The sequence below is a fragment of the Nanorana parkeri genome, unplaced genomic scaffold, assembly GCF_000935625.1.
Source record: "Nanorana parkeri isolate BGI_ZX_2015 unplaced genomic scaffold, ASM93562v1 scaffold149, whole genome shotgun sequence".
Lineage (NCBI taxonomy): Eukaryota > Metazoa > Chordata > Amphibia > Anura > Dicroglossidae > Nanorana > Nanorana parkeri.
In genome coordinates this window covers 1,900,620-1,909,940 of record NW_017306417.1, presented here as the reverse complement: position 1 = coordinate 1,909,940, position 9,321 = coordinate 1,900,620, and positions in this window count along the sequence as shown.

Below are 9,321 nucleotides of genomic sequence, written 5' to 3'. Positions count from 1 at the left end.
CACTAGGGGAATTTTTTCTTCCTTTGACCACCTACACCAGGGCAATTTTTTCTTCCTTTGACCACCTACACCAGTGCAATTTTCCCTACCTTTGACCACTGACACCAGAGCAATTTTTTCTTCCTTTGACCACCTACACCAGTGCAATTTTCCCTACCTTTGACCACTAACACCAGCACAATTTTTCCTTCCTTTGACCACCTACACCAGGGCAAGTTTTCCTTCCTTTGACCACCTACACCAGGGCAATTTTTCCTTCCTTTGACCACTGACACGAGGGTAATTGTTCCTTCCTTTGACCACTAACACCAGGGCAATTTTTCCTTCCTTTGGCCACCTACACCAGGGCAAGTTTTCCTTCCTTTGACCACCTACACCAGGGCAATTTTTCCTTCCTTTGACCACTGACACGAGGGTAATTGTTCCTTCCTTTGACCACTAACACCAGGGCAATTTTTCCTTCCTTTGGCCACCTACACCAGGGCAAGTTTTCCTTCCTTTGACCACCTACACCAGGGCAATTTTTCCTTCCTTTGACCACTGACACGAGGGTAATTGTTCCTTCCTTTGACCACTAACACCAGGGCAATTTTTCCTTCCTTTGGCCACCTACACCAGGGCAAGTTTTCCTTCCTTTGACCACCTACACCAGGGCAATTGTTCCTTCCTTTGACCACTGACACCAGCACAATTTTTCCTTCCTTTGACCACCTACACCAGGGCAATTGTTCCTTCCTTTGACCACTGACACCAGCACAATTTTTCCTTCCTTTGACCACCTACACCAGGGCAATTGTTCCTTCCTTTGACCACTGACACCAGCACAATTTTTCCTTCCTTTGACCACCTACACCAGGGCAATTTTTCCTTCCTTTGACCACTGACACGAGGGTAATTGTTCCTTCCTTTGACCACTAACACCAGGGCAATTTTTCCTTCCTTTGGCCACCTACACCAGGGCAAGTTTTCCTTCCTTTGACCACCTACACCAAAGGAAATTTGTCCTTCCTTTGACCACTGACACCAGGGTAATTTTTCTTTCCTTTGACCACCTACACCAGGGCAAGTTTTCCTTCCTTTGACCACTAACACCAGGGCAATTCTTCCTTCCTTTGACCACTGACACCAGGGCAATTGTCTTTTCCTTCGCTCACTTACACCAGGGCAATTGTCCCTTCCTTTGATCACTGACACCAGGACAATTTTTCCTTCCTTTGACCACCTACACCAGGGCAATTTTTTCTTCCTTTGACCACCTACACCAGTGCAATTTTTCCTACCATTGACCACTGACACCAGAGCAATTTTTCCTTCTTTTGATCACTGACACCAGGGCAATTTTTCCTTCTTTTGATCACTGACACCAATAATTTTTGTGACTTTCTTTGACCACTGACACCAGGGCAATTGTTCCCCCTACTGTGCACAAGTGTGGGGGCAGTTTTTCTTTCCTCCTACTGACTGATTTACTTTTTGTACTCCCCTGCTGACCTCTGACATGTGGCATTTGTTCCTCCTACTGGGGCACTTTTTTCACCTACTGATTATTGACTTTCTGCTTTACCTCTCTGAAAAATATGACCTACGGCAGCTAGGTTCTGAACACGTGATATTAGGGGGCCCACTATATTTTGCTATGAGGCCCTATCATTTCTAGTTACTCCCGGATCTGGACTAAACCAAAGTCACACTTGAAATCAGTACAGCAGTTTTTATATCTATATGTGTTAATTTATTAAAGCTTGACATGTGCTACAACTGTCTTTGGTGCATTGGAGTGACAATCTCTGGGTATAAGAAGTAGATCTTGGAAGATCAGTACAGCAAGAGATTGGAGGAGTTGGAAAGGTTTCTCCCACGTTCTATTTATCTCTATTTATAAAGCAGAGATAAAAAAGGGCAGCAGTCCCCACTACTGTGTCATAGGTATATTGCAGAAAATAGTGGACCCTTATCCCAGGCAAAGGATTATCTGGGGCCTGGTTGAAGATTATTAGAGCCTAGAACCCAACTCCAGCGTGACATGATAGACTGTATTTTAAGTTTTTATTGCTGTGATCAGATTGGGGAGAGTTCCTTCACACTGGGACACGAAGTGAAGGAAAATCTTTTTAACAGGCCCAAGACTTGTAAACCAGTTACACACCTCTGGGTTAGAAGCCACATTTATCACTGAAGCTGTAATGACAAGATGCTTGACACCATCTCACAAATTGCATCAAATCCTTCTCACCAGCACACCTTATTTTTGAACAGAGATGAAATGTATTATAAACCCATAGTGTATACCCATCTGGCATTAAACTATAGGTTTATGAGAAATCTGACTTTGATGCAACAGTATGGTGTGCTGCTTAGAATTAGAATTACTTGTTGCAATATTTCCAACAGGGACATGGACACCTTCAAATCTGTTTTCATTAGTTTGGAAACTGTCAGGCTTTTCTTGTTGGAATATTTCAAAAATGATGGAAGGAGTCTATTGCTATGATTTGTGATTGACCCAACTTGATTTGTAGGTAGCTCATGGTTAGGCAGCTCAAAGATGCACATCTTTCAAAAGGAAGTACTGGGGGGCAACTCAGGGACAGAAAACAGAAATTTGAGACCAAAACAGAGTTTAGAGTTCATAAAAAAGTGTAATAATTGTGTTGATCAAACAGCCAAAGTGTTCCAGGGGCAGGCACAACACCCTTCCTCAGGGCGTGGATGTGCTGAGCATGAAAACCCCCCAAAAAAATGAATTTTGATGTTATTGCAGGTATGGTTGGTTCTCACAAAATTTGTAGACCATAGGCAGTACCACTGCCTGAGTCCATTCCTTCATTCTCATTGTTTTCAAGCCCTGAGGAAGGAGGTTGTGTCTGCTCCCCAAAATGTGTTGGCTGTTAGATCAACACAATTATTAAACTTTTATATGGACTTTCACATCTGGTTGGTCTGGTGCTCTTTTGTTTTCTGTTCCTTTTGACATTGTGGAGATTTGTCTCTCACTTCCTTGTCCACTGACACCCTGTCACATCCTGAAAGGCAGACTGTGCATGACAGGAAGTGAGGGGAAATCTTCATAATCAGGATACAGACAGTAATTCAAACTTGACACATTCTAACCTTTGTGTACTTTTGTGTTCTTGCTTTTTCTGTCTTCCCTGTTAGCATAAAATATTAGCACCAAACACATGAGTTATTAGCTATCACCTTCTGTGAATGGACGGTGGAGATTCTGTCATTTAACTGCTCCTCCTCTATTCACGGAATGGCATGATTGGGAGCACTGAGAGGAAGATTTTAGAAGAAGCAGAAGTCTGCAGGTAATGGCTTACACACCATTACATATAACTAATGTATTTTCCCCCCCCCAAAAAAACACAAAAAAAACACAAAAGCTAAACTTCAGCTTTAAAGCTAAACTCCAATAATCAAAACCTTCATTTAAAGCTGAACACCAGTCATAAAACATGTATTTAAAGCTGCACTCCAGGATTAGAAAATATTGTTCCAATACAAGAGTCTTGTGTATTCTTACTTCTTTGTGTGCTTTGTGTATTTCTTCCAGATCTGTGCAGTAATCCAGTGTGAAACTTTACCTCTGTCTAGGAGCTTCCTGTAATACAGGTTACTGCTGCTCTCTCTACTTATGCAGGGTGACTGGTGTTGTGTCCGCCCCCTCCTGTAGTTTTCTGCAGGCAGCCTCCCACAGCTTTGCTCTCTGCACAGGGTATGTGCAGCACAGTGATGAAGTCACCACTACTCTTACAATGTAATTTTAGGGTTTGTAAAGGCATTTGGTGCACACCAAGTAGATGTAAATCCTTTGTAGCTATTAAGGAATATACATTTATTTCAATGAAAGTTTTTGTGCCTGGGGTTTGACTTTAACTATATTCCTCAGAAGCCGTAAAGAATATATAGCCATTTCCTGTGCACCAAATGCCTTTGTTAAAGATATAACCTTGCAAAAGTTGTGCTGTACATAGTCTGTGCAGAGAGCACAGCTGTGGAGTCCCTCCTGCCAAAGGCTACCTGCAAATTGCTACAGAGGGGGGCAGATACAAGACCAGTCACCCTGCACAAGACCAGTCTGTGACTTGTTTCACACTACATTACTGTGCATATGTGGAATAAATGACACAAAGGACCCCACATTCAGTAAGAATACACGTGCTTCTTGTATTTAGACAATCTTTATTCTTCCCAGACTTTAGCTTATCATTGCCATCTAAGGTTAGGTACAGGCAAACAAATGTAATGCACAAACATTTTAGATGCTGGCAAATCTCTGTATGTGATCAAGCGGGTCTAGATTTAGACCAGATGATTACTTTTTACAATTACAAACCCTCAATGCATTACCCAATATGTCCCCATACTTTCTTTACTAGACTGTCAACATCATTATCATCACCATTCCTATAGGTTACCTGTAGTGATATGCGGGGGGTTCGTATGAACCAAATTATCCCAAGCCCGCGCAAAACTGTCACTAACACCCCCCCCTCCCGGCCCAATCAGTTGCGGCCAGGGTGTTCCCCACCACGCAGCTTCACGTCACAAGTGTGCTGGGAATGCCCCTGCCACAACTCATTGGGCCAGTAAGTGGGGTGTCAGTAAAGGTTTTGCACGGGTTTGGGCGAGCTCAGTTTGCACCATCCCCTGCTCATCAGTAGTTACAAGTATGACTTCAAAAGATGTCAACAGCTTGATCCCACTTTTCATGTTGATAGCGAGGATCAGGACAGCTAGAAGAAGACCATACAGATGTTATCATACATTATTTACTACTTTAACATTTTTAGATTGTAAGCTCCCACGGGCAGGGCCCTCCTAATCATCTTGTCTTGACTTGTTTTGTAACTGTAATGTCTTCCTTATATTGTAGTGCTGCACAAACTGTTGGTGCTATATAAATCTTGTATAATAATAATAATAATAATAATAATAATATTATTAAACTGGCAAATTATGAATATTCAAGCCTGGAATAACTTGTTGATTTTGCACAATTGAAGCATGGAACCGAGGGCCAGTTACTGACAAAGTTACTTGCATATCATCTGACACATCAAGTCAAATCCACTTTGGTTTCATGTTCAGTAAGCAGAGCATTCTGTTTCAATTTTATTTAAATTATTTAGTGATCTAGTCCCCTTACCCAGCATTTGGTTCCCATACCACCAAGGTGAATGGCTTACCCCCAGTTTAAAACCATAGATAGTCAAACTCGGGACCTCCAGCTGTGGGGCAAATACAAATCCTCTTAGGTATTGCAAGACTCTGACATGCACAGGCATGACTCCCAGAGGCAGATGCACGATGGGATTTGCAGTCATCCCATCTGGAGGGTCCGAGTTTGTTTACACCTGCTTGAGGCCAGGTTCACACCCTTTTCTGGGCCAGATCTAGAATGCGATTTTACTGTAATTTTGGCGCGTTCAGGAGCTGTTATGTTTTGGCTTTTTCTTTTTTTTTTAGCTTAAAATTGGCTTTCAGGTGCGGTCCAGTGCGTTTGTATGAGTTTTTGCTGTGTTTCCATGCGTTCCAGTGCATTCCAGACTAGACAAAATGAGACATGCAGTATTTTTATGGTCTGGTCTGGAATGGACTGCGCTGGTGTGAACAGAGGCCAGAAATAGCATATGGATACTTTAGGATGCATTTTGGGTCTGGAAACAATCTGGTCTGGTCTGGAGATGATCTGGATGGATCCTCGTCACCCTCGCCCAGCTGTCACAAGCAGTGCTCATGTTGCTTTCACAGCCATGTATGACCTTCCTAATGCTAAATTCTAAAATGCTTATCACCTAGTAATAGATATTATACTGCAAGTATGTGGGAAGTGAATGACACACTCCTTCAGATTTCCAAAGCTTTGGTGCAATCTTAAACAGCTTTCAATGCTTTCAAAATGCTGGTAACTCAGCATAAGACGGCTTTTCCTATTACTTACAGCGGCCACAATTAGCAATTTCCTGAAGAAATCTCTCTAATGATGACATGTCTTCTCCTGGCAAGTGCACCATTGACATCTATATGTTTCAGTGCAGGATGTTTAAAGAAATCCCACTTGCTGCATTTTTGGTGTAGTTTCCAGTAAGTGTTTTTTCCATAGGATTTACTGGTATCGAATGTAAAATGCTTAAAAAAAACAATATTCATTTCTTTTTAACATTATTTCTCTATATCGTTCACTAAAAGGATCTCTTTAAAGAGGCAATACTGCAGCATCCTAATTGCCTTTTTTCCCCCCTTTTTTTATATTGAACTACTGCACAGCAATCACATGGCTCTGCCAAGTTAAATTTGCTGCACTGCGATGCAATGTATACAGACCGGTGGCCGTCACATTAATATGTGCGTAGGTGGTCAGGGGGGTAAAAACAGGCAGTTGATCTACCTTTACCGCCCATATGAACTTAGCCTAAATCTGGGTGCTTCTCATATAAAGGCCGGGCACACATGGGATTTTTACCATTGCAATCGCTGTCCCTGATCGACCCGTGATGGCTTGCAAGTCTAAAGATTTAAATGAAATATTTTGCTGCATGTTCCTTTAATGCTTTTTTTTTTTTATATCCTCTGTTTTTCTATAAATCACACCAGTGTGCCTACCCTGTGCACTCCATTCCTAGGGTGACAACACTTAGTTCAGCTGTAGCGTTGTCACCCTTTTCTGCACACTCATAAGTTGGACTTACAAGCAGCTAGAAAAATGCACTGCTGACACGTTCTGCTGTACTCAACGCAGTAAAAGTGTCATTTAGCTGCAACTGCAGTGCCCCCATATCCACAGGAAGATCACAAAGTAGGGAGAAAACAGGAAAACCAAAACACCTGGCTATCTTCCTGATCCTCTGACTACAAAATTGTCACCGACCTAGAACAAGTATGCAAATAAAAATTTGACTTCAGTTGCTGCATGGCTTCTCTGGATCTTTGACCCACAAAGTAATGAAGCCAGAAACAGCCAGGTAATTAGTATTTTCCAAAGAGGATCAGTAATTACCGCCCATGTATTCCTTTCCTTGCTGGTTTTCTTTAATCAAAATACAGTATATCTCATCTGACCACTGTAGCAGAACCAAATCATTATAAGAATCTGCCGACTTAAATAATTAAAATGTTCATTTTGGAGTAAACAAACGTAAAACATACAGTATATTACATCAACACTTGAAAATATAAGATGCACATTATGGATTTTAGCTGCAACAATGCTGTCAGTTACTCCATTTTTATTATGTAATAAATCATTTACTGCTTTTCAATAGTTCAGAGTAGCTAAATGGATTACATTAATGACTAGACGCTTGCCTTAACACTCGTCCCCAGGGAACAACATTCAGGTCAGAGCAAGAGCAATAATGCACTCAAGTATATATCCCTGAATTAGCAATATTCTTCCTTTGTCTTAAACAGGGTGGAGCAGGGACAACATACATTGAATCTGGAATCTGCAATAAGCTTGATATTCTATTTTGGCCTGGAGTTATTTAGAAGAAGAAAAAAATCAGGGGCCTACATTTGATTTATATTTGACTGTTTAGCACCAGTCTCGGACTGGGAGTTAACAGAAGGGATATGTATGATGGCAGCATCTTAATGTATCACTAAGTGCATGCCAGTCCCTGATTTGAGTAAAAAGCGAGTGGCAAACAAGGACATAAGGAAATCATTGACTTGGCCTTGTTAGCTTTGGATCTAAGGGACCACCTTAGTTGTCATACATTGAAGACAGCCATAAATAAACATAACCTGCAGAGACACTATTAACCTGGCTTGAGTATGACCTTCTCCCCTGTGAAAGTGTTTGGACCTAGAGTATGACCTTCTCCCCTGTGAAAGTGTTTGGACCTAGAGCATGACCTTATTCCCTGTGAAAGTGCTTGGACCTAGAATATGACCTCCCCTGTGAAAGTGTTTGGACCTAGAGTATGACCTTCTTCCCTGTGAAAGTGCTTGGACCTAGAGTATGACCTTCTCCCCTGTGAAAGTGCTTGGACCTAGAGTATGACCTTCTTCCCTGTGAAAGTGCTTGGACCTAGAGTATGGCCTTCTCCCCTGTGAAAGTGCTTGGACCTAGAGTATGAGCTTCTCCCCTCTGAAAGTGCTTGGACCTAGAGTATGATCTTCTCCGCTGTTAAAGTGCTTAGACCTAGAATATGACCTTCTCCTCTGTCAAAGTGCCTGGACCTAGAGTATGACCTTCTTCCCTGTGAAAGTGCTTGGACCTAGAGTATGAGCTTCTCCCCTCTGAAAGTGCTTGGACCTAGAGTATGATCTTCTCCGCTGTTAAAGTGCTTAGACCTAGAATATGACCTTCTCCTCTGTCAAAGTGCCTGGACCTAGAGTATGACCTTCTTCCCTGTGAAAGTGCTTGGACCTAGAGTATGAGCTTCTCCCCTCTGAAAGTGCTTGGACCTAGAGTATGATCTTCTCCGCTGTTAAAGTGCTTAGACCTAGAATATGACCTTCTCCTCTGTCAAAGTGCCTGGACCTAGAGTATGACCTTCTTCCCTGTGAAAGTGCTTGGACCTAGAGTATGACCTTCTCCCCTGTGAAAGTGCTTGGACCAAGAGTATGAGCTTCTCCTCTCTGAATCAAAGTAGCAGTCATCCTGAATTTTTACTACCTAACCAGACATAGACCTGGAACAAGTATGCTGGGCAGGAGTTGAGACATTTCCGACATTGCTGGTTCCAGGTCAATGACTCACTAGGTAGTAAATGGAGGATCTGTATAAGAATCCCATCATCTTCATCTTGGAAAACATGCTAACAATAGCAACTTTCAGATTTTTGTCCTTGCAGTCACATTAGAGGGAATTTGTCACAATAATCCTTACATGACTGAGTATGCTGTTACTGTAGATGTCTTCTTTGACCCCTGGGCCACACACTAGTTTCACAACAGCCATGTCACAAGCAGAGTTCTGCTGCAGAGAACCAACATGTAGTTGAGGGCAGGAAAATGGCTGCTTCCAAAAGAGACTGCTCAGATATCAGACTGCCAGTAATATACTTTTTGTCCTAGGGTGACAATGCAGACTCACAGTACTGTATTTATGGAGGGGCAGATTTGTCACTTTAGGACAGGAAGTGTATTAGGACTACAGAAAACCTCTCCCCTTCCTTTCCTTTATAACATAGGGAGGAGGTTTTCTATAGTTTCAAGAGAGAACTGGGCAGTGTTCTTAACAATGCTTAAGATTTTAGTGCATCAAAAGCAATGTGTTGTCAGCGCACGGTTCGAATAAGCTCACTGTATTTTAGGCAGGTAACACTTTCAATTATATATTTATATATAATATATATTTAACAGACC